General features: G+C 42.7%; 1 long non-coding RNA gene across 2 annotated transcripts in view; it reads left to right on the top strand.

The window, feature by feature from the left end:
- LOC133260780 (uncharacterized) overlaps positions 1-27,022 on the top strand; it is a 181,235-nt gene that overhangs the window by 56,028 nt on the left and 98,185 nt on the right. The window lies entirely within an intron of this gene.

The raw sequence follows: 27,022 nt of genomic DNA, 5'->3' as shown, positions 1-27,022 counted from the left end.
TTGTCTGGAGAATCCCGTGGACAGAGGAGCCTCGCGGGCTACAGTCCACAGGGTCACAAAGAGTCGGACAGACTGAAGCAACTTAGCAGGCACGCATACATTTATCCTACTGTTTTTGACCAGCCTCCAGTTTTGGGACATTTAACATCGAGAGGCTGACTCTCACAGAGGTCAGAGCATGGATTTTGAAGTCATGCTGTCTGAATTTAATTCTTGGTGCCCAGATAGCTAGTGCCCAGATCTACTAGCTACGTGATGTTGGGCAGTCTCTTTTTTTCTGAGCTTTATTTCCTTCTGCATAAAATGCAGAAAAGCATCATGTGCACCTAAGGGGTAGGTATGATGATTATATGGGTTAATCTATGTAAAAGTGCCACGGCATATAGAGAAGGCTACACATGTATTAACTGTTGTTCCCAATTATCTCCATTTCAATGACTTATGAATTTCAGATAATCCAGTAATATTGCTACGTTGTTAGGTTTGGCAAAATCAGCTCATTCCTTGTGACCTTAATCCTAGTAGATGCCTCCAGAGTGATTCATTTAGATCTTTGATTGTTCTCAGTAAACAGCTCAGGAGCTCACTTCCTATGGGACATATTGTCAGAATTGCTCTTCAGTACAGTGGAAGTGAGAAATAGATTTAAGGGCCTAGATCTGATAGACAGAGTACCTGATGAACTATGGAATGAGGTTCGTGACATTGTACAGGAGACAGGGATCAAGACCATTCCCATGGAAAAGAAATGCAAAAAAGCAAAATGGCTGTCTGGGGAGGCCTTACAAATAGCTGTGAAAAGAAGAGAAGCAAAAAACAAAGGAGAAAAGGAAAGATATAAACGTCTGAATGCAGAGTTCCAAAGAATAGCAAGAAGAGATAAGAAAGCCTTCTTATCAATGCAAAGAAATAGAGGAAAACAACTGAATGGGAAAGACTAGGGATCTCTTCAAGAAAATCAGAGATACCAAAGGAACATTTCATGCAAAGATGGGCTCGATAAAGGACAGAACTGGTATGGACCTAACAGAAGCAGAAGATATTAAGAAGAGGTGGCAAGAATACACAGAAGAACTGTACAAAAAAGAGCTTCACAACCCAGATAATCACAATTGTGTGATCACTGACCTAGAGCCAGACATCCTGGAATGTGAAGTCAAGTGAGCCTTAGAAAGCATCACTACGAACAAAGCTAGTGGAGGTGATGGAATTCCAGTTGAGCTCTTTCAAATCCTGAAAGATGATGCTGTGAAAGTGCTGCACTCAATATGCCAGCAAATGTGGAAAACTCAGCAGTGGCCCCAGGACTGGAAAAGGTCAATTTTCATTCCAATCCCAAAGAAAGGCAATGCCAAAGAATGCTCAAACTACCGCACAATTGCACTCATCTCACACGCTAGTAAAGTAATGCTCAAAATTCTCCAAGCCAGGCTTCAGCAATATGTGAACCATGAACTTCCAGATGTTCAAGCTGGTTTTAGAAAAGGCAGAGGAACCAGAGATCAAATTGCCAACATCTGCTGGATCATGGAAAAAGCAAGAGAGTTCCAGAAAAACATCTATTTCTGCTTTATTGACTATGCCAAAGCCTTTGACTGTGTGGATCAGAATAAACTGTGGAAAATTCTGAAAGAGATGGGAATACCAGACCACCTGATCTGCCTCTTGAGAAATTTGTATGCAGGTCAGGAAGCAATAGTTAGAACTGGACATGGAACAACAGACTGGTTCCAAATAGGAAAAGGAGTTCGTCAAGGCTGTATATTGTCACCCTGCTTATTTAACTTCTATGCAGAGTACATCATGAGAAACGCTGGACTGGAAGAAGCACAAGCTGGAATCAAGATTGCCGGGAGAAATATCAATCGCCTCAGATATGCAGATGACACCACCCTTATGGCAGAAAGTGAAGAGGAACTAAAAAGCCTCTTGATGAAGGTGAAAGTGGAGAGTGAAAAAGTTGGCTTAAAGCTCAACATTCAGAAAACGAAGATCATGGCATCTGGTCCCATCACTTCATGGGAAATAGATGGGGAAACAGTGGAAACAGTGTCAGACTTTATTTTTCTGGGCTCCAAAATCACTGCAGATGGTGATTGCAGCCATGAAATTAAAAGACACTTACTCCTTGGAAGGAAAGTTATGACCAACCTAGATAGCATGTTGAAAAGCAGAGACATTACTTTGCCAACAAAGGTTCGTCTAGTCAAGGCTGTAGTTTTTCCTGTGGTCATGTATGGATGTGAGAGTTGGACTGTGAAGAAGGCTGAGTGCCGAAGAATTGATGCTTTTAAACTGTGGTACTGGAGAAGACTCTTGAGAGTCCCTTGGCCTGCAAGGAGATCCAACCAGTCCATTCTGAAGGAGACCAGCCCTGGGATTTCTTTGGAAGGAATGATGCTAAAGCTGAAACTCCAGTACTTTGGTCACCTCATGCGAAGAGTTGACTCATTGGAAAAGACTCTGATGCTGGGAGGGATTGGGGGCAGGAGGAGAAGGGGACGACAGAGGATGAGATGGCTGGATGGCATCACTGACTCGATGGACATGAGTCTGAGTGAACTCTGGGAGTTGGTGATGGACAGGGCGGCCTGGCGTGCTGCGATTCATGGGGTCGCAAAGAGTCGAACACGACTGAGCGACTGATCTGATCTGATCTGATCTGAATTTAGTGGGAAACTTCGTCCGTACTCTCACCTGCATTTGATCACTGTCTCCTCCTGAACATCCCTTCTTGGTTCCCACTGGAGGAGCCCCTTACTTGGTTGCTCACGCTCTTCCGAGCTTCTCCGGGTGCACCCTGTATCGCGTGCGGCGTCCTCTGTGGGACTTCTCCTGTGTCCCCACGAGGGATTTAACTGTCTCACCCGAGTGCTCTCAGTGTGAGTGTCTTCGGATGTAGCACTCGTCACATTCAAAAGGCGAATGCCTCCATGTTGTCTTCCAGTCTCTCTCACTGTTAAATTTAATTGTTAAAATATTTCTGTGAATTAGAGGTTATTATCTATTTGGAAAGATAATGAACTTGAGATTCTGGGAACTTAAAAGCAATTTCCAACCTCACAGAACTAGTCAGTAACATATATAGAATGTTAATGAATCCAGATTTATATCAACTACACTAATGTTTCGTAAGCTTTGTCAAGAATATCTCCTGAAGACTGAGTAAGTGTAAAGGTGGAGCGGCATCTGTGGGTATAGTCTGAAAGTTCAAAGCAGGCACATATTCATTTGAAGCACTTTCTTTCATACAAAGCATCATTAGCTTAGTTCTACTCCCAAAATGTATTGGTTTCAATATCAAGCAATATTTTATTATTCTCCATTAGGAAAATTAATCATCTCTTCCCTTGTTTTGATAGTTCTATGGTGCACTATCTTTATGACTGTTAGATTAAATTTATAGAGAGATGAAGCCACATTTTAAATTCGTCGATGAGGTAATTGTTTTTATATTAATCCAGACTCCCATAAAAGTACAGAGAGAAATTAGGTTCACACCTTCAGTCACTTGAAAGAATGTTGCCAGAAGGTGACAGGGTGCAAAGCTTTAAAGCTATTCTTGGTGGAAATTTCTCTATACTCATCTTATTGAGATATCTAACTTTTCTGTATGGTGAACTGAAAGTTTACTTGAACTCTGGCTCTTTTGTTGTCCAGGAATATTATTATCAAAGGATGTTTTAGTGGAAACAGGACTCTTAATTTTGTCATTAATCCCTGCTTGAACAACTGATAGCATGTACTTAAAATCAACTTTCTCTGTCAAATGCTCAAGCTTCATTTTCACTCTAACAATTGTGTTTGCAGTAAAAATACTCATATTTTTGCATAGCTGTGGGTAAGCACTCAGCCTTGGGAGAATATTAAGAATAAAAGTGAATCGACAACATTGTCTTTATATTTCTGTTTCCTCCTTAGAGAAAGATAACACACTCCAGCAATGAGTTAGAAGTCTCTGACTGCTGCCTTTGTAAAGCCTAGGAAGAATCTGTGTAGTAGAGCAATTCTTCATATTCGGCTTTTATGTCTTGTATATAGACGAAAATTCATAGAGTGTTTAAATCAGTTCCCTGTTCCCGTATTTACCGCCTCTGTTACCATATTGAACACTCTGAGATGATCTGTATACAGATTGTTTGAGTGAATTGTTCACGGTTCTCAGTATATGACCTCATCTCTGCCAAGCACCTGATTAATCTGATCCCGGCTAATTTTGGTAACTTTGGTAACTTTGGTGTGACTCTCATAAACTCAGCTCCATCCATGGCACCCCATCTGTTTCCCCAGTTGATTGTATTTCTCCTTGTAAACCCTGTCAGATAAATTCTGGAGAAGCTGTTCAACAGTTTTTTTTTTTTTTTTTTTTTTAATCACCAATCGCTTTCAATAGCTAAATATTTTTATAGACATCATCATCAGAAATACTGTGCCGAGACCTACATTTTCTGTATTCTTGTCTAACAAACTGTTTCATTTATGTAGCGAATATATCAAAGACCTGGGACATGTGATAAGCATCTGATTGGCTAGTCCTCATCTGAGATCTTTACCCATCTTCTGCAACACAGCTGGTTTTGAAGGAAGCTTTAAGCAAATTTAACTTATTTACTTGATTATAATTTGTATTTTCTTGCTCCAGACCCCTCCCTGGATTAGCTCTTGACAAAGCACTCTGGTGACTTGATTTCCAAATTTTCTTGATGTTAGATGGTAAATGGCGTTTCCAGGCTCCCCTCTGCAGCGTCACGCGCGTGCTGTCAGTCCCGCTGCGGGCTTTCGTGTGCAGATTCAGGCTTTCCCTGTTATAAATCAGTGCTATAAATAAGCTTGTAAAAATATCTTGCTAGGTTTATATTCATTTATTGCCAATTTGCAAATCATGGTTGCGTTAGGATCATCATCTCTTTTCCTATTAAATTTATTTGATGGAACTACAGGGATAGAACCAGAAAATGATTGAATTTCTCTCCTTATCATGAATGTCTCCAAGTTCTAAGCTATTTCTAGTGTTGTATCCTTCTTTCTGAAAATAATTAACAAAATTATTAACCCTTGAAGGGTGAATGAAAAATTACACAGAAATAATCAGTTTCTAGTACTTTAGTGTTGACAGGGAAGGAAGAGTACTAAAAAAATGAAATTATATCCTGCATTTTGTAAACTAGTAGCGAATTAATAACTTTGTCATTATATTTTTGTTTCCTCCATGGAAAAAAAGAATACACTTCAGCAATGAATTAGAAGCCTCTGATCAGTGCCTTTGTGAAGCCTAGGAATAATCTATGTAGTAGAGCAATTCTTTGTATTCACCTTTCATGTTTTGTATATAATGAAAATTATATTTAGTTTCTAGTACTTCAGTGTTGACAGGGAAGTAAAAGCAATAAAAAATAAATTATATCCTGCATTTTGTGAACTAAATTTTGATCGAAACAATTTAATCAGAAAATTGAACTGATTTATAGAAGCCAATATTTGTGAGTGTGTGTGAGCATGATTTCATCTTTAAAAACTCTACAGCTTATAAGGTGTTGACCTCATTTAAAAAAAGAAGAAAAAAATCATACGATAGTACATGTGTCCGTGGACTTGTTGAGTCATTATTCTATAAGCTCAGGTCCTCTAGTGAACCACCAACATTAGAATAATGTGTTCCTCAAGCCATGGCTCTTTTACTTTTAAATACACCCTAGATATTGATATCTTTGATTTTCTCATAAGAGAAATGTACCAAATTTTATACTCTTTCATTACACTTATAAATATTCCTTTAAAAGGTTTTGATGAAAAAGCATGGGTGGATAGTTCAGTATGGGTAGATAGAATTCTGCTGTAATGTTTGCGTGCTAATATGACAAAACCGTATGCCGTTCATTGCCAGCCTCCTCACCCTCTTCTCTCTTGGCTCTCCCAAATGTACACACGTTGTTTTGCCTTAGTGTTTATTGGGAGATAAGAGATGTTGTCTCATCTTCATTTGGGAAAGTCATTCCCACCCAAGCTATCCTTCACGCCCCTGCCTTGGCCCCTGCCACCCCTGTAGTGCCTCCTCCGTCTCCTCCCCCAACACTGTCCATGAGTGCACGTTTAGCACTAAAATGTTGAGGCTTTCTGGAGTAATGAGGATGCACACGCTTTTGGCTGTAGCTTCCTGTGTCTGCCTCATCAGTGCAAAGGATGCACCCTTCTAATGGGCTGCCCTGAGTTGGATCTTCAGGTCCTATCTTTGTTCTCCAGACCTCAGGCATCCTGACTCTTCCAGAATACCTCCTTCTTTAAACTTCTGTGGCATGAATCTCCATTGTTTTAAAGGAAGACTCATGAAGCAAATGCCCCAAAGTAGGACATAACCCAAGTGTCCAGACGTTTAGTCTTTGAACCTGAGGAATGCTTTCAGTAGGACAGTCTCCATTATAGATTTTGGCAAACTGAACTCAAGACAGTTGGACCCTAATAAATTGAAATATGGTGATATGTCATATGTTGATATTTTTCTCATGATAAAAAGTATTTCCTAAGTTTTAGTAAATAATGCTTTGAGTATGCTAGAGATGTTTGATACTTGAAGGAATGTATGATGAATCATCTTGTAAGACAAATGACCGATTTGTAATCCGTCTTACTGTATCATCTTGGTTCACAAATGTCATCTGAAAGTTAGCACATAGGGGCACAGGGTTTTCTGGCCTGTAGTTGGTCAAACACTGGACATATTTTTTGGGGGCTACTATCAAATAAAACATCAATGCACAGTCAGAGTTTTTTCCAGTTTTGTGAAATGTTATTCTAAAGGGTCCTGGGAGTGTGTGTGTGTGTGTGTGTGTGTAGGGGAACACTGGTGTTACTGTGCTGTGTGCTAAGTCGCTTCAATCATGTCCAACTGGGTCCATTTGCAACCCTATGGACCGTCACTGGCCAGGCTCCTCTGTCCTTGGGGTTCTCCAGGCAAGAATACTGGAGTGGGTTGCCATGCCCTCCTCTGGGAATTTTCCCAACCCAGGGATGGAACCTGCATCTCTAACGTCTCCTGCACTGGCAGGCGGGTTCTTTACCGTTAGCACCACCTGGGTGTTACTAGTAAGTGTTAACTTCCATCAGTCATTCTTACTATGTTGAGTTCTCAGGCTGTGGTTGTTTAGAAGGCCTCCCATAAAGAAAGTGAGGAGCGTCCTGCCTCTCAGCTCTCGTGTCCATCTGCTTTCGCTGTGCACAGACCTTGCATTTGTGAGGTCTGGCCCTGAGGACTGAGAGGCTGGGAGAGTCTGACAGTGGGAGGACATCAGGGGCTGAACAAAGAGCTGTCTTTCAAAGGGAGAAATCAGCTGAGGAGCTGAGACGTACGAGGGTCTGGCCAAGAAGCAGCAAACTCTGTCAGCATTTCAAACAGACTTTCATACCCAAATGGTCACACAGCTGATGAAGACCTAAGAAGCCAAGCAAGAGATGGCAAGTCTGTCAGGGTACTAGCAGCAGGAGAACATCATTTCCAGCTCTGCCTGGGGAAAGCAGCAGGAAATGTTACCAGAGCTTCCGTAGCTGGGGCGCTAGCTGGAGCCGTGGCGAAGGCTGTGGGATCCGGGTCTTTGAAGCGAGGCGCTGTTGTGGGTGGGCTGGGGCCGTGTGGGGGTGCAGAGATGCCCCTCTAGACTGCGGAGAGAGGCTATCAGCGGAAATAAGATAGTTTCTGCCTTCCTCTTGCTTTACTTTTTCTTCCGTAGTCAAAGCTAGGTGGGAGTCAGTTGGCACGGGTGTCTGGATCACTTACGGGGTCATTTCCCCTAACACGCGGAACAAAGCGATGAAGGGCAGAGAACGGATTAAGCAGACTGGCCAAAACATGTGGTATTAGCATTTCTATTTCTCCTTGGAAATCAAACATCATAGAGCTGCGGATGGTTTGTTTGGTTAAGGGGAGAAAAGATAGTAAGACCCTATGGGGATGTGGGAATTACCAAACCCCTCCAGAAAATGCGTTTAGAAAATGGAGGTTTTATAACCAAGTCGCTGAAGCAGAGTGAATCCTGGCACGGCTGTGAAGTATTCTGGACTGGGCGTGAAATGACTCCGCGTCTCCCTGTTTGCTCTTGGCAAAATCGGTCACCTTTGGCATCGATTTCCTCCATCCTGGGCCCTCACGGTAGAGGCCGGTGCAGTGAGAAACCCCCGCCTAGAGAAAGCGTCGTCTCTCCTTCAACGGCTCCGTTTTCTCTCTTCCTTCCTTTGGATTCCCTTTGTCCCTCCATTCCTCTTTTCCGTTTTCTTGCTAATGGGCACTTAGGGCCTAATACTTAAAAGCTGTAAAAAATGTAAGTACAGTATCCTCTAAGAGTCTCATGGAAGAGTTGTATATTTATCAGAAAGTGAACATGCAGAAAATGAAAGCAGCAATACGATTTATACGCACTTCATCACTGAAATTTGACTTCAAAATCTAGTGATTAGGTTCCAAGGGTAGCAGCTATGGTGCAGGAGACAGGAAGAATGAAACAAAAGCAGGCCTGGCGAGGCCGCAGGAGAAATGTGTGGTTGTTCATGAACTGGGTGCCAGGAGGCACGAGACTCTTGGAACAAGTCCAGAGGGAGCAGTGCATAGTCTTGAAAACAAGATATGATCCTGGGGTCGGAAAACCGACCCCAGAGTGTTTCTCAGCTGGCGTCTCAGAGTCGCACGTTTTACGTATCTGGTGGAAAATCTATAGATAAGAATATTAGTCCTAGGTACTGATTTGTTATTGATTACTGGTTCTTAGTTACTCAGCGGTTAATGACATTTTGTTCTTTGGCCCTGAAGGCCACGTGAGTTATAGCTTAACTCCCCGCATATTCTTTCATTCACGGCTGAGAGTATGGAAAGCTGGCTTGGATTCAGTTTCGGCACCTTCCCCTTGGAGGGTGCTGGTCCCCTGATCCTCGCCTTTCACTGAATTCTTGTGTCTCGTTTCTCGTTCTCTGGCCGTATCACGCTTTTGGAAACCCTGCTTGTCGAGCCCGTCTCGACACTATGGCTGAACGTGCTTTTCAAAAGCCCAGCTTCTGATGAGTAATCCCCTTTCCTAACATTTCACGCTGGGGCTCCATCCTTCTCACTATTGATTCTGATCGTCAGTGAAGTATAAGTGGTACTGGACCCCAGTACCGCGTTCCACCAAAGCCGATCGAGCACACGTTTTAGTTCATCTGGATACAGACACCCAAGGGAGAGCGGAGCAGGGCACCCACTGGAGAGATGGAAGGTGAAGCCCCAAACAGGAGGAGCCCTGGGAATGGAAAGGAATCTTCGCCTCCTTCAGAATCCACTGTAAAAGCTAAACTGCGCAGCCAGGGAAAGGCGGTTCTAATTCGGGTGAGGGGTTGGAGGTGGACGTCTCTGTTAAGGCTGGTTCTAACTCAGGTGAGGAGGGGTTGGAGGTGGATATCTTTGTTCTCTCCTGTCTCTTTCAACCAACTCCCCACGTTTTGCCTCTAGACCCGGCAAACTCAAATGCTTGGATGAGCTGCTAAGTAGAAATAAAAATGATAATTCTCTTTTATTTCTTCTTTTTCTATGCAGTCATAATAGGTGGATTTTCATTAAACACGGGAAGATAAAAAATGGGAAATGCACTTTCCTTGAACTCTCTCAATGTTCTATAAAATGTTCAATTAACTGTACTTGCCACTGTCCATATTTCTTCCCCTCCTCTCTGGACTGCATGAGGGCTCTCTTGCGTCTCGGTTAACATTAAAATAGAAAGCCAATTTATTATTTTTTACTCAACTCAAAAGAGCTGGGTGAATAAATACCGCTACTCATCATTTCATTTGCTTCATGACCTGTTGTTTAAACTTCCGAGGAACCATAACACAGTAGGAACTGAAACCATCTTACGAGAAAAGTCAGCGAGTAGATAACAGGAGTAAAACTTGATTCCCCCACGCCTGTGTGAACCGTATCCAGCTGCCACGAGAGAGCCAAGCAAGTGATTCCATTCCAGGTACCACAAATAGAAATAGGAAGAATGAAACTTTCAAAGAACGATAAAGGGCTAGTTTAAGGATTTGAGGCATTTCAAAAAGGGAAATTTGAGTATGAATCCTAGCTCTGTAATGTAATAGCTATGTGACCAGGGAGAAGTTATTTGCTCTCCCTAGGCATTAGTGGCCTTGTTTGTAAAGTGGGGATAATAATACTTAACTCACAAGTTATTTTAAGGATTGAGACGTTGAATAAAAACCACGGAGAATTGTTAAGTATTGCAAGGAAATAGCTCAATAATACTGTTATCAATGGAAATGAAGCAAAAACCTTTTCTGTCATTGTTATAGTTAAGAGACTATTTTACCATAAGAGATCAAAGATCAAAATGGTGATTTCTCTTTTTATTTCAGAAAATGTGGATCCAGCTAGTTTCTATTAAGAGAGAGAGAGAGAGAGAGAGAGAGAGAGAGAGAGAGAGAGAGTGTGTGTGTGTGTGTGTGTGTGTGAAAGAAATTGAGAGAAAGCAGGAGGTGGGTGGGGGAGTGGGCAGCGGTATACCCGCACAGTGGGTGGTGATGGTGCTGTTGGGGGTACTTAAACTGATTGCTTTAAAACATTATTTAGTGGCAATGTAGGGGAAAGAGCAATTGACTTGGAATAAGAAAACTTGGGTTTATGTCTCAGCACTGCCAAATATTGATTGTATTAAATACTTGATTCATGTAGGTACTCAGCAAATGTTATTAGGTTTAAGGACAAATGAGTTGTTCATCCCTGAATATTGGGGTTGGATATAATGCAGTAGCCTGCATTCTTTTCTTTCTTTTTTTTTTTTTTTTTAAGATCTTGAGGGAGTGATGAGAACTTGAAAGCAAACTTAGGTCAGGTAGGTGTCCACGTCTGTGAAAAAGATCACAGCTGCTAGAAATGTCAAGTCTTCCAAAATGTTTTCTTTGCTGACCTGGAGCTGATAATAGGGACTTCATTATTACTGAAGAACTTATCAAGGTCAGTGATTCTTACATTTTTGTTTTAGGACACGTTTATATTTTTAAAACTGACTGGGAATTCCAGAGAACTCTTGTTTATGTGAGTCGTAACTATTGATATTGCTGTATAAAAATTTAAAGCAAAAATGTACAGCTATTATAATAAGACCATTACATGTTAATATAAAGAATATCTTAATGAAAAAGAACTACATTTTCCAAAATAAAAAAGATGAGTGAGAAGAATGAAATCCCCAGTCCAGTCCAGGTCAGTCGCTCAGTCGTGTCCGAGTCTCTGCGACCCCATGGACCGCAGCACGCCAGGCCTCCCTGTCCATCACCAACTCCCGGAGTCCACCCAAACCCATGTCCATTGAGTCGGTGATGCCATCCAACCATTCATCCTCTGTCGTCCCCTTCTCCTCCTGCCCTCAGTCTTTCCCAGCATCAGGGTCTTTTCCAATGAGTCAGCTCCTCGCATCAGGTGGCCAAAGTATTGGAGCTTCAGCTTCAACGTCAATCCTACCAATGAACACCCAGGGCTGATCTCCTTCAGAATGGACTGGTTGGACCTCCTTGCAGTCCAAGGGACTCTCAAGAGTCTTCTCCAACACCACAGTTCAAAAGCATCAATTCTTTGGCTCTCAGCTTTCTATATAGTCCAACTCTCACATCCATACATGACTACTGGAAAAACCACAACCTTGACTAGACAGACTTTTGTTGGCAAAGTAATGTCTCTGCTTTTTAATATGCAAGGTTTATGTTGGTCATAACTTTCCTTCCAAGGAGTAAACATCTTTTAATTTCATGGCTGCAATCACCATCTACAGTGATTTTGGAACCCAGAAAAACAAAGTCAGCCACTGTTTCCACTGTTTCCCCATCTATTTGCTGTGAAGTCCCCAACCGCCTTCATTTTTGCAAATCTGATTAATGTCTGGCTTAACAGAAGGCATGGAGATTCTCTGATCTATTTCTGCATTTGGTCTGTTGAGATGGTATCTATCCTGTAGCTTCTGGGAAGTGCTTGTAAATTACTTGCAAAATAGCAAGAGTGAAAAAAGCAATGGATGTGTTAGATTTGTTATGAAGTAAATCTTGACCCGTCTCCTGAAGAGATCTCAGGGACTCTCATGGGTCCTAGCCCACACTTTGAGAGCCAGTGACATTAACTCTCAGCTGTCTCCTTTTAAATTCAGAGTCAGAAAGGACACTACCTTTACTCAACACCAAAGGGTGAATTGATTAACTGATTGAGTCCTGAGTGGAAGAGAGGGAAAGAATGAGAATGATGTAGACTCCAAGGGAGTGTGGCCTTGAAAGCTGTGGGAAGTGAGAGGCAATGAATCCTGGTATCACTAGCTGCTGCAGTTTGAAGATTGGCTGCATTACTTGCTGGTAGAAGCTCATTACTTTGGACGTGCCCCTGCTGTCAGAGGGCTTCCCTGGTGGCTCAGTTGGTAAAGAATCCGCCTGCAATGCAGGAGACCCCGGTTTGATTCCTGGGTTGGGAAAATCACTGGAGAAGGGAAAAGCTACCCACTCCAGTATTCTTGGGCTTCCCCTGTGGCTCAGCTGGTAAAAAATCTGTCTGCAATGCGGGAGCCTGGGTTCGATCCCTGGGTTAATAGTGGCTTAAATTTGGACCAGTTACTTAATCTTTCTAAGTCTCGGGGTCTTCATCTATAAAAATAAGGATAATAATACTTAATTAATGGTGTTGTCATGAGGATTAGTTCAGATAATATTTATAAAACACGTGGCTTAATGCTTGACACATAGTAAGTGGCTCACTATTAAGCTATTATTTTTATTGTTATTTTATCAAGGATTTGACCTGTTTATAAACATATGTAAACTCTGTCTTCAGGGTTACACATCTGTGTGGCATTAAATATCTTTGTGCAAAAGATTTCTATATTTAGAATAATATCCTTACATTAGAATTCTATTGGAATTACTCACTCAATAAACACTTCTAAGGCTTTCAATTTATGTGGGGAAATTATTTTCCAAAGGGCTGTATCTTTACCACTCCTATGAGGAATGGATGAGTGTCTGATAATTTTATGTAGATTCTGAGCCCTGGGAAATAGCAGTAAGCAAAATAGAAGAGCTGTATCCTTAGCTGTAGCAGCCAGAATAATTTAAATTTTACAAGTTATGTAAGAATGGAAATGTCTGCTGAGTAGAAAGCATCAACATAAACACTTGGGAAATAGAAGTATGGTCTGTTTTACATACATGTTTATCCCTATTGTCTCAGCATTTCATAAAAGTGAATTTATTATATCTTCCTAAACACAACCCTAATATTATAGATTTTGTTTTGTCTTGGCTAGTAGACCTTTAAAAATGTTCAGAACATGCTTTGTGTGTGTGCCCAGTCACTCAGTCATGTCTGACTCTTTGCAAACCTGTGGACTGTAGCCGGCCAGGCTCCTCTGTCCATGGGATTCTCCAGGCAAAACACTGGAGCGGGTTGCCATGTCCTTCTCCAGGAAATCTTCCTGACCCAGGGATTGAACCCTGCATCTTCTGCATTGGTGGATGGATTCTTTACCACTGAGCCACCAGGGAAGCTGGGGGCATACTTTATCAACTTATGTATTTTTCAGACAGGAGCTAACCCTTGGGAAAATTCATTCTAAGGGTTCTAGTCATCTCCTGTTTTAAAATCCGAGTAGAGATAAAGCAAGAATGAGGGCAATGTGGAAGAGAGAGTGGAGGTTGTAGACTAGGGTTGAAGTTCTAGGATAGACGTCACGAGACAAGCTCTCAACTGTGACTGTGGTAGCCGGAGCATGGAAGAGGGGCTCAGATGGTGTTTTAGGCTAAGATGTGTATCTTCCCAAATTCCTACATTGAAGTTCCAAACTCTGGTGTCTCAAAATGTGACTGTATGTGGAGATAGGTCGTTTAGAGAGGTAATTAAGAGTGAGTAGGACTGAAACGTATGTACAGTGTGTGTGAAAGAGACAGCTAGTGGGACCTGCTGAACAGCACAGGGGGCTCAGCTCAGGCTCTGTGATGAGCTGGGTGGGGGCATAGACAGCTAGTGGGATCTGCTGAACAGTACAGGGGGCTCAGCTCGGGCTCTGTGATGAGCTGGGTGGGGGCATAGACAGCTAGTGGGACCTGCTGAACAGCACAGGGGGCTCAGCTCGGGCTCTGTGATGAGCTGGGTGGGGCGCGGGGAGGGAGATTCCTGAGGGCGGGGGCTTCTGTACACGTAACTGATTCACTGTGCTGTACAGCGGGAACTAACACAATGTTGTCAAGCAATTACACTCCAAAACAAGAGAAAACAAGAGTAAATGGGAAAGTGAAATGTTAGTCGCTCAGTCATGGTCGTGAGGTCGGGCCCTAATCTGACACGTGTGTGTGGGTGCCAAGTCCTTCAGCTGTGTCAGACACTCTGGACTCTGTGGACCACAGCCCGCCAGGCTCCTCTGTCCATGGGATTCTCCAGGCAAGAAGACGGAGTGGGTTGCCCTGCGCTCCTCCAGGGGATCTTCCTGACCCAGGGATCCAAGTCTCCTCTCTCAGTCTCCTGCGTTGGCAGTTGAGTTCTTTACCTCTAGCACCACTTGAGAAGCCCAACCTGATATGAAAAGTAAAAAATGAAAGTGTTATTGCTCAGGTGTGTCTGACTCATTGAGACCCCATGGACTGTAGCCCGCCAGGCTCCTCTGTCCTTGGACTGTTTCAGGCAAGAATACCGAGTGAGTAGCCATTCCCTTCACCCTTCTTCCCAACCCAGGGATTGAACCCGTGTCTTCTGCATTGCAGGCAGACTCTTTACCATCTGAGCCACCAGGAAAGCCCACTGTCTACATGAGAAAAGGAGTTTAGGACACAGACACATGGAGAGAAGACCACATGATGTGGTTGGAAGCAGATGGCCATCTACGAGAATGTCCTTACACCCTCACAGGGAGAAACGCGGAGATGGAACTGTTCACCTGCTTCCTGTAAAATTAAGAAACAGAAATCTCAGAGCTGGGAGACCATTAAGGGGAGCTCTCACACCCCGTGATAAAAGCAGATTTCAAAAGGGAGAAGAGAGCTTTCCTGGCAAGGACTCCATATGGAGAGCCATGGGCTTTGCTGTCACAGCCAATTCCTTGTCCTCCCTGTGAAGGCGCCCTTCTTCCCTGCTGTGCCGGGACCTCCACATGGCTCACCATGGTTGCAGACCCCAAACTGCAATTCTCAGCTGGTTCCCAATAAACCCATCTTTGCTGGAGAAACACCTGGTAGTCCGTTTGTTTTCAGTTGCCGTCTCTGTCCCTAGGGGAACAGCCACCTAGAGAGCCGCTTGCTCCTGGCAACCGCCTCTGTGCTCTGGTCTCATGGGACTCGGGGTGCTGAGCCCTACTGGTTATCAGAGATGGGTGATTCTACGACTGGTCCCTGAGGCAACCGCCTCAAAAATTGGGACGTTAGATGCGTGAACAAGCTATTTCCAGGGGCATGCTGGCAGCTTGGTTTTCTTGCTGGAGCAAGCTGGCGGGAGAAGGCAGGGAAGTCAGACCCTCAGGCAGCAGCCTGTGAGGTCGGCAATCAAACTCCTTCCAAGGAGGGACTGGGAGACAAGGATTTTTTCCTGCCCCTCTGGGCTGGTCCCTGTGGGGACAGCTTCAGCAAGCTCTCAGGGGCCCATTAATACCTGCATCTTTGCTGCACTCGGGTGGGACTTGTGCTCGCGAGCCCCTCTGGCCGTCAGAGCTGGGTGCTGGGGCACAGATGCGTGGTCCAAGCACGTCTGTCACCAGGGAAAGCCGTGCACAGCCTGACTGGATGGGACTGTCCGGGGTGGCCAGAGGTTATCGCAGTTTTCCCCACCCTTTTCAATGTGAATATGTTCTTTTTAGCTCCATACCTAAGAGTCCCTCAGCTAGTTTTTGGATTTCTTCTGGAGGGAATTGCTGCATGTGTGGCTGTATTTGGAGTGCACACGGGAGACGGGAAAGTCAGCACCTTCTTACGATGCCTTCTCGGTTCAGCGTCTCATCAGCGCTCGTTTAGTGAGCTCTGACTCACGTTTGTGCTTGCCTGTCTGGGTGCATAAATGTACAGCCAAACACACAACTTGGAGGACCTCTCTTTGAGCAGGCAGTTGTTAGCATGAAGTATGAGCTTAATTCTTTCTTTTCATAAAAATGCCTCATTAGCTGTTTATTCTCGCAAGCACTTGCTCATTGCCACAAGCGTCAAAATTTTTACTCGGTCATTTACTTTACACGTGAACTTTCGTTTCCCTTTAAAAAAATTAAATTCACAGCCAAAGGTCTTCTGACAGGTTAATTTTCGCCCTTGTTAGCTTTTTTTTTTTTTTCCTGCTAAACTCATTTTTGCAAGTGTTGCAAGCTGATTTGGAATAAATTTAAACTTCCTTCATTGAATTAGGTTTTTATTAAAGTTATAGAACTATGGATAATTAAGTCATGAACAATAAACTACAGGAGATTCTAGAGGGAAGAAAAAAATCAATGCGTGCAAACTTGATTGTTGTTTCTCCTAGAGATACTGAATTAGGAGCTGCGAGGGCCGCGTGGTGTGCGCTCCATCTGGAGCTTCTCCTCTCGCTGGTCTCCAGGAGCAGACAAACAGCAAACAAAGTTAATTTAAGAGATGGCTTCAGTTAACGACATTTTTCTCTTGCTTTTCTGGCTTTCTGAACAGGGACACCAGATTTTCCAGTATTTTCCTTTTGAAGGAGACTGCTATTCATATTACTAGTTTCTTTTCTTTGTCAAACCAAGTAGAATAATATTTAACGGCGATTTGGAATTCAGCGAAGAGACTGAATGAAAAGTTCTACTTTTTTTAAAATAAGGTTTTAAGAAAGACTTTTTCTGAAGTGTTTGATTACTTTACACTGTTTAATCATTTATTTATTGTTACATTACTAAGAACTTTCTAATTTCTTCTTGAGCTATTTTAGAAATTAAAATGGTGGAATATCTATTTTTACAGGAATCACTGGAAATGTGTAGAAGAGTATTTATTCAAAAGAAGCATAAATCCCTTGAATAATGAAAAGTCTTCTGCCTTCTTTATTTCCACTATCTGGGTCAAGTAAGCTGGATTAGATTTGTGTAAAAGATGTGGAGAAACTTAAGTGGAAAATTAGAAAATGTAGTCCTAAAAATATATAATATTAGAAAAGTTGACTATGTAGCTACAGTTTCCCATAAATTTATGCTTTACTTGTGTATCTAAATTATACATATTTGCGTCCTAAATATATCTTAATTTCAACTATTAACCTGTCTCTCTCACTCGCATTCTAACTTGCCTACAGGTTTATTTATTGTACCATTTCAGGGGTACCACGCATACTGCAGGGCTTCCCTGGCGGCTCAGCAGTGAAGCGTCTACCTGCAATGTAGGAGACTTGCAGGAGATGCAGGTAATCTGATGAATCCAGGACACAGCCACTGACTTACTTGCTACAATAACCTCAGATCTGCAGATGACACCACCCTTATGGCAGATAGTGAAGAAGAACTAAAGAGCCTCTTGATGAAAGTGAAAGAGGAGAGTAAAAACGTTGGCTTAAAGCTCGACATTCAGAAAACTAAGATCATGGCATCTGGTCCTGTCATTTCATGGCAAATAGATGGAGAAACAGTGGAAACAGTAGGTGACTTTATTTTTTTGGGCTCCAAAATCACTGCAGATGGTGATTGCAGCCATGAAATTAAAAGACACTTACTCCTTGGAAGGAAAGTTATGACCAACCTAGAGAGCATATTAAAAAGCAGAGACATTACTTTGCCAACAAAGGTCCATCTAGTCAAGGCTTTGGTTTTTCCAGTAGTCATATATGGATGTGAGTTGGACTATGAAGAAAGCTGAGCGCTGAAGAATTGATGCTTTTGAACTGTACTGTTAGAGAAGACTCTTGAGAGTCCCTTGGACTGCAAGGAGATCCAACCAGTCCATCCTAAAGGAAATCAATCCTGAATATTCATTGGAGGGACTGATGCTGAAGCTGAAACTCCAATACTTTGGCCACCTGATGCAAAAAGCTGACTCATTTGAAAAGACCCTCATGCTGGGAAAGATTGAAGGTGGGAGAAGGGGACGACAGAGGGTGAGATGGTTGGATGGCATCACAGACTCAATGGGCATGAGTTTGAGTAAGCCCTGGGAGTTGGTGATGGACAGGGAAGCCTGGCGTGCTGCAGTCCATGGGGTCGGAAAGAGTCCGACACGACTGAGTGACTTAACTGAACTGAACTGACAGTAGTTCTGTAATTGGCCTCTATGGATTTACTTGATTTTCTATTCTGAATAATTTTTTTCTTTCTTTATAATTGATACATACATTGTGTAAGCTTACAGTGTGCAGTGAAATGACTTGGTGTGTATTGTCAAATATTTATCCCAATGAAGTTAGTTAACACATCCTTTACATCACATAATCAGCATTTTGCTCTTGTCATGGTGAGTGAGTGTGTGAAGGTTGCGCAGTCGTGTCTGACTCTTTGTGACCCCATGGACTATGCAGTCCATGGGCTTCTCCAGGCCAGAGTACCGGAGTGGGTAGCCTTTCCCTTCTCTGGGGCATCTTCTCAACTCAGGGATCAAACCCAGGTCTCCTGCATTGCTGGCGGATTCTTTACCAGCTGAGCCACCAGGGAAACCCATAGTGGGAACATTACAGTTCTACTCTTACAGCAATTTTCAACCATTCAGAACAGTATTGTCAACTGTAGTCACTGTGACCATTAGATCTCCAGACCTTAGTCATCTTAGAGCTGAACGTTTGTTCTCTTTGGCTAACATACGTTGGTCTCACCCACCCCTCAGCCCGGCAGCCACTGTCTACTGTCTCACTGAACTTGGTGTTTTTAGGTCCCTCATACGAGTGAGGCCCTACTCAGTGTGTTTTTCTCTGTCTGACATTTCACTTAGCATAATGCCCTCAAAGTCCATCATGATGGTGAGCATGGAAGAATTTCCTTCTTTTTATGGTTGAATCACATTCTATTGTATAAAAAAATGCTGCATTGTAAAATACATTCATCCATTAAAGGATTAATCAAAGGTTGTTTCTGAAAATGTCTTGGCTATTGTGAATCATGCTGCAATGAACGTGGGAGTCCAGATATCTCTTCAAGACAGTTATTTTATCTTTTTCAGATAAATACCCAATTGTGGGATTGCTGCATCATATAGATATATTATATATATATACACTCTAATATTAGATATATACATCTATTAAGTAGATGGGGAAACAGTGGAAACAGTGGCAGACTTTATTTTTCTGGGCTCCAAAATCACTGCAGATGGTAATTGCAGCCATGAAATTAAAAGATGCTTACTCCTTGGAAGGAAAGTTATGACCAATCTAGATAGCATATTGAAAAGCAGAGACATTACTTTGCCAATGAAGGTCTGTCTAGTCAAGGCTATGGTTTTCCCAGTGGTCATGTATGGATGTGAGAGTTGGACTGTGAAGAAAGCTGAGCACTGAAGAATTGATGCTTTTGAACTGTGGTGTTGGAGAAGACTCTTGAGAGTCCCTTGGACTGCAAGGAGGTTCAACCAGTCCATCCTAAAGGAGATCAGTCCTGGGTGTTCATTGGAAGGACTCATGTTGAAGCTGATATTTTGGCCACCTGATGCAAAGAGCTTACTCATTTGAAAAGACCCTGATGCTGGGAAAGATTGAAGGCAGGAGAAGGGGATGACAGAGGATGAGATGGTTGGATGGCATCACCAACTCAATGGACATGAGTTTTGTTGAACTCCGGGAGTTGGTGATGGACAGCAGGGCCTGGCGTGCTGCAGTCCATGGGGTCTCAAGAGTCAGACAAGACTGAGCCACTGAACTGAACTGATAGCTCTACTTTTTGACTTTTCGAGGAATTCCCAAACTGTTTCTCCCAGTGGCTGCACCAGTTTACGCTCCCACACCCGTGGACCTTTGGCAGTGTGAACCGCTGTGACCCCAAGTCTTGCTCCAGGCTCACGGCAGTGGGTGCTGGCAATGGCAGCTGTGTTGGCTTCTGCTTTCTTCAGTGATAGAGGCTGCCGAGCTTGTCTGCAGAGCAGGTCACTGGGAGCCCTGATTCCTCCAGCTGTGTGGCTGCGGCTGGTAGTCCCTGCTCTTCTCTCTTGTTCTGAGCCACCTCTGCATGCCTCAGCTTTTCAGGTCTGAGTGGGGTGAGGGAGAGGCGGGACCCTCACACAGTACACTGAAAGGCTAAGGAAGCTGGTTGCTCACCTTCTCTTTCCCTGCCAGGGGAACTTTTTCTGTTAATTGCCATGGGCGGAGCTCTGGGAGCACCTTGTTAGTGCTGAGGATGCTGGCTTGGGGATGGGATGATACAGGCAAAATGCAGCTCTCTTTCTTCCCTTTTTTGTGGAAAACAATTCTCTGGGCTTTTTGCCCCAATCTGTTCCTGATATTTCTTAACTGAGCTCCAGAGCTTTCCTGGAGCTGCTTGTGTCTGTGGATAGCTGATTTTTTATTTTTGTTGGAGAACAGAGGCTGGGGTCTCCCTTTTCTCCATCTTGATGACGTCCGTGGTAAACTCTGTGAGTTCTTAATTTACCAAAGGAAAGTCCCCGCTCCGGGAAGCATGAGCAGAGTAGTAGCAGAAGACTCATGGAGAATGAGTCAGCTGGCCAGCTGAGTAAACTGATGGAAATGTAGCTGTGACTCACAAGAGGGTTTACAGGTGTGTTTGCAGACAAATATTTGAATCATATGTGAAAGCAAAGCAATAATGAATGGGTGTAAGAGATGTGTAAGAAATCTGAATGCTGCCAGAAATGTAACTTCATATTCTGTTTTTATAGAATATAGAAAGAGTTAGAAAATAGGCATTTAACATAGAAGATATGCATTTCCTACCTTTGTATATGATTTATATGTGATGTAGCATCGTATAGGCTGCTAATATAGAGTTTTGCTCAGCTATATCTCAGTGGATATGCTTTATATTTTGAGTATATTGTCTTTGGGATTTGAGATTTTGATATCCTGGATCATAGCTCTGGGCTCATTCTTTTTTCATGGATGTTGAACAAATTGAATTATTTTTAAAAAGGCAGTAAATGGTGTGTTTTAAGAAGTCTGTATAGCTTACCTTTAGCTCCTGTTCTATATTTAAATATATTTTAGAGAGAAAAAAATCACAGTAGCTAATACTTTTAAAGCTAGAATTAAAGTGCATTAAGGCTCTCGATTCTTGTTATCTGTCACTCTAAATCCTCTTGAAGTTAGGTATAAAGAATAATAGATATATATTCAGTCAGGATACTGAAGATTTTACTGGTTTGCGGATTAGAAGATTTTCAACTATCAGTGTTTAAGCTTCAAGTTGCTGTCAGTTAGTCTTGACAAGGCCAGAGCAAGATTCTAACAGCCATGATTGTGGAGAGGTTGCTTTTTCATTAGATGAGGCAATGTGTCAATTAAAAGGGTATGGAGATAAAGAAATTGAAACTAGATTAAGTTTATACTTTTTCATGGATGATAAGAAAATCCATTTTCAAGTTACATTTCATTGAGGATATACTATCAGAGGCAAAGCTGAAATACCTTTCCCACTTAAAAGACTGCCTTTAGTTCTCAAAGGACATTTTGAGAGAATTTATATGTATATAAAACAAGCATATTTTAAATAAAATGAAATGGCAAGACCAAATAATGGCAGTCACTTTTAAAGAAGCTACAGTCAGCAATCTTATTTTCCCTTCAGTCTTTCCTAGTGGGTATCTACGGTTTAACATTTTCAGTCTTTCACTGGGGTTTCTAATCTTATAAGGACATCTAAAAGCTATATTGATATGTATATCCATAAAAAATGAATACTGTGTACACACATTTCCCTGGAAGAGGGCACAGCAACCCACTCCAGTGTTCTTGCCTGAAGAATCCCATGGACAGAGGAGCCTGCGGGGGGTGCAGTCCACGGGGTTGCACGGAGTCTGACACGACTGAAGCAGCTTAGCACGCACGCATGCACACGCGTTTCCAGCTCTACTGTCCTCCTTCAGAAGAGCTGCGTGGAAGGACTAAGCTTAGGATTTCACAGCATGAAAAACTGAGCATGCTTCTGTAAAATATACGTAACCCCAAGCTGGAATGTGCTGTCCTGGCTAATCTATATAAAGAAAACAAAGTTTTCTCTCCGGTGGTTACTTCATTTGGTAAGTGGTTAGACAGATTTTTCTCAAGTTTAGAAAGCCTTCTCAGGACTTAATGTGTAGGCTACGTACTAAATAAGAAATTCACTTAGGGAAGACCCAGGAGACTCTCAAAGAAATGCCTCCGGTGAGCTTCAGGCGTTGATTTGCATGGAGCTGCTTCTCACGTTTGCCACTTCCTCTAGTTTGCTTCTAGGTAAGTACCATCAGAGATTTATCTATGTATTTCCCTGGTGGCTCAGACGGTACAGAAGCTGCCTGCAATGCAGGAAGGAGACCCCTCTTTAATCCCTGGGTGGGGAAGACCCCCTGGAGAAGGGGATGGCAACCCGCAGTATTCTTGCCTGGAGAATTCCATAGACAGGAACCTGGCGGGCTACAGTCCTTGGGGTCACACCGAGTTGAATTCAACTGAGCGACTAACACTTGGTTAATGATTCTGTTGTTTAGGAAAGTAACACAGCGTTGAAAGTTATCGACTTCCTTCCATCCTCTGTAGTTCGCATGAGAAATCCGCTGTCATTCGAATGAGCCTTCTGTAAGTAATGCTTCCCTTCTCTCTGACTGCTCTCAGGGTTGTTTTTGTCTTGATTTTCAGAAGCTTACACTTATGGGTCTTGCCAAGGATTTTCTCGGGTTTACCCTGTATTAAATTTCACTTATATTTTCTTTTATTTTTTTCAAAGACTTTTTTGACGTGGATCATTTGTAAAGTCTTTACTGAATTTTGTTGCAATCTTGCTTCTGTTGTTTATATTTTCGTTGTCTGGGCATGAGGCATGTGGGATCTTAGCTTCTGAGGGATCGAACCTGCAACCCCGTATACTGGAAGATGAAGTTTTAACCACTGGACTACCGAGGGAGTCCCTCCTTTATTTTCTAGAATCTTTGGGTTTGTGTCTTTTGCCGAAATTAGGAAGCTTTCAGGCATTATTTCTTCAAATACCCTTTCCAGCCTACTCTGTTTTAACTCCTTGCCTTCCTAGGATTCTGATGATGTGAATGTTGAGTCTTTTGTTATATTCCCAGGAGTTTCTGAGTCTTTGTTTTTTTTTCAAGTTTACTTACTGTTTTTCATACTGAGCAAGTTCTATTGATCATTCCTCAGGTTCACTTATTCACTCTTCTGTCATCTCCACGACTGTGGAGCCTATCCACCAAGTTTATTGTTCCTATTATCATACTTTTCATACATTTAGTTAATACATTTAGTTAATACATTTAGTTAATTTTTATTATTTCCATCGTTCTGCTGAGGTTTTCTAATGTTTTCCCATTTGTTTCAAGAGCATTTGTAATTGATTGTAGGAGCATTTTTATGATGGCTGCTTTAAAATCCTTGTCAGATACTTTTCATATCTGGCTTATCTTGTCATTAGCACAAATCCATTGTCTCTTCTTATTCAAGTTGTGGTTTCTTGATTCTTGGCAAGAGGATTTTTGGTTGTATACTGGTCATTTCATCTGTTAGGATAGGAAACTCTGGATATTATTCACATCTTATACTTAGCTGGCAATTGTCCTTCATTTAGTACCCAGGCTCTGACTTACTGTTTGGTGTTGTGGTTCCAACAGCAGTCTGATTTTCAGAGTACTTGTAATATTATTTTGGTCTTCTGGCTTGTTGGGCACTGCTGTGGTAGCTATTGGTCCTTCCCGGAGGGGAAGAGCCTCAGCCTCAGGGAGGATAAGACCTCCCTGGCTGGGGAGGGTTGCGATGGGATCCCTCCTGCTCATGTTGCCCAGCTGCCTTGTCTTCGAGGCGAAGGAGGGGAGCATCAGACTCTGTGAGAGAAGAGGCCTCTCCCACAGCTTACTGTTCGTGGGGTCCCCTCTCCACCGGCCTTGTGGATGGTGCTGGCCTCACCTGCTGTTATCAAAGGGACTTCCGTTCAGTTTCGGGAAGTAGTGAACCTCCCTTGCCTGAGGGCTGTCTCTAGATCGACAGGAGAATGCATGTAGATCGCCCTCCTTCTGCGTTTTTTTTCTCGCTCTGGGATTCCAAACCAGTGTGCCTTCCTCTTGTCACCTTCCAGAGCTTTCCTTTGATTACCTTCTGTGTTGTTTCCAGAATTTGTCATGAACCTTAGTGTGCAGAAGCAGGGAGAAAGTAGTCTGCATGTCTGGTCTTTACCTCAAGTTGCCACCTACCTTGGCATGTTGGGGAAAGAAAGGAACTTGAGGTGAAACGGTGTCAGCTTGTCAGATCCTTGTTTGGCCTCTCATCTACATGACCAGTATGATCTTAGAAAATTCACTGAGCTTCTCTGAGTCTCGTTTTCTTTATCTGTAAAACGGAGATAACATTTATTCATTCACTCTTTATTCAACACAATGTCTGCCCTTGTGGTCTTCCTTTAATCTAGGCACTGCTCTAGATAGCAAGGAGTGTAAGAGAAGGATGATTCCTGCTCTCATGACACTTTATTCCTGTGAGATACTCAGATAATCGGCAGGAAACCTGGGAGTAAATAATTCCAGAGAATGGTTATGTTCGGTGACAAAAATAAAACATGGTAACACTGGAGAATGGCTGTGATGTACTTAGATGGGTGGAATTCAGATACTCAGTGAGGATCTCTCTGAGGAGGTGATGTTTCATTCATTAATTCTATCAATTTGTCCACATTTATTGGACTCTTACTCAGTGGGTAAAGAGTCTGCCTGCGATGCAAGAGATGCAGGAGACGCAGGTTCAGTCCTTGTGTTGGGAAGACGCCTTGGAGGAGGGCATGGCAACCCACTCCAGGATTCTTGCCTGGAGAATCTCACAGACGGAGGAGCCTGGGGGGCTACAGTCCATGGAGTTGCAAAGAGGCGGACACGACTGAAGTGACTGAGCATGTGTGCGTGCACTGAGCTCTTACTAGGCCCTAGGTATGTGTGCATTAATTGCTCAGTCGTGTCCGACTCTTTGCGACTCCATGGACTGTAGCCCTTCTGGTCATGGGATTCTCCAGGCAAGAATACTGGAGTGGGTTGCCATTTCCTGCTTCAGGCCCTAGGCATACATTTGAACAAAGGCCTCAATGATGAGAGGGCCCTGACTATTGGAAAATATGTGGGAATAACCTTCTAGGCTAGGAGGGACACTGTGAAAAAACCCCAAGGTAGGAAGAACGTTGGCAAGATTGGAGAACAGAGACGGATGACCTGTGTAATCGGAACGTGTAAGTGAGGGGATAACGTTTACAAAAGTGATCTGAAAAGCGGGCAAGAGGCTGTTTACATGGGGGTTCTGGGACTTGAGGTCAGTTTTATCCTGCCAGTGGTGAGACATCCTTAGAGGGTTTAAACGGATAAGTGATACAATCTATGTATATTTTACAGTGATTACTCTAGCTTTTTTCCAGTGAATGGAATATAGGAGAACAAAACTAGAAGCTGGGATACCAGTTGAAAAATGATTTCAGTAGTCCAAGTAAGAAGTAATGAAACTTGAGAGGCAACTGTGGGGGGAAAAAAGCAGCTGTATATTGAAGAGAGATTTTGCAGTTTGAGCAGCGATGTTTCCTGAAGGATTGGCTCTGAGAAGTTAGGAAAAGTGAGGAATCAATTTCAGGCTTTGACTGGATGATTGGAGCCATGTGAGTCAAGAAGACTGGGAGAGGAGCTTGTCTTTGAGGTCAGAAATAAATATATTTGTTTTGGATAAGTAAGCTTTGAAGGGTCTATAAAACATTCATGCAGATTCACTATAAGGAGTGAATGTCATGGGTTCAGGGCTGTAAGTCTGGCTTTTACAACATCGAGATAATATTTAAGACAGGAGGACTGCAGGAAATCATCTCAGAGAAGATGCCACAAAGGGAAGGAGCTGAGCTACACCATAATTTAAAAGTCAGGAATAGGAGATGCAGCCAACAGAAAAAGACCAGCAGAGAGCAAGAAAGCTGTGGGCAAAAACCAGATCACTCCGTGTCAGAAGGGCCAAGTGAGGGAAATGTTTCAAGAAGGGAGAAGGGTCGGGAATTCCCCAGTGGTCCGGTGGTTAGGGGTCACCGGTTTCATCTCGGCAAATCATTTAGCAAGATGAATACAAAGAAATAACTGATAAATTTGGTAACTTGGAGGTATTACGTGGCCTTGACATGAGTTATTTCAGTGGAATGGTCATGGTTAGTGTGAAAATCATTTATATAAATTTGGCATTTTACTAATTTTAGTTATTTTTCCTTCCCTCAGTTTCTACGTGTGTAAAATGGTTTAATATTTACTTTTCTTTTATATATTTGGAAGTAGGACTGTTTAAAGCAAATGCATACTCAACACTACATCCAATAAATGGATACTTCTTTCCGTAAAAAAAATACATGAACTTGATCCAATAGAATTGCCTCTATATCATGGATATTTAAATACTCAGATTTGTGTTTAAATACACATGAAAAATTATGCAAAAATTGCATTATTTTAAAGCCAAATATTGAGCTATACTTTTCAAGAGTGACAGATATGAACATTTTAAGGGTGTATTCAAAGTTTATTTTCAGAGGTTACCTTATTTTTTATAATAACCACTGCATGCGTGAGCGCTAAGTTCCTTCAGTCGTGTCCAACTCTGTGGGATCCTATGGACTGCAGCCCGCCAGGCTCCCCTGTCCGTGGGATCTTCCCGGAAAGATCACCGGCGTGGGTCGCCGTGCCCTCCTCCAGGGGCTCTTCCCGGCCCAGAGATGAGACCAGTAGTGTCACCTGCATTCGTTCTCTGTCCCACTCTGTTGCCAGTAACACTGAGGGATTTCCTGGACCAAAGCGTAAGGTCCAAAACAATTCCAAAGATAAACAGTTTTATCCCATTTTTTCAAGTCACATGTAGTACTTTGAAACTCATTGCATTTCTCAATAAAAATGAGGACCTAGCAATTTGCTGGTTTATTGAGAGAACAAA

This window comes from Bos javanicus, chromosome 14 (genome assembly GCF_032452875.1).
Source record: "Bos javanicus breed banteng chromosome 14, ARS-OSU_banteng_1.0, whole genome shotgun sequence".
NCBI lineage: Eukaryota > Metazoa > Chordata > Mammalia > Artiodactyla > Bovidae > Bos > Bos javanicus.
Note: the sequence above shows the minus strand (reverse complement) of the source record. Positions and strands in the feature narration are given on the sequence as shown.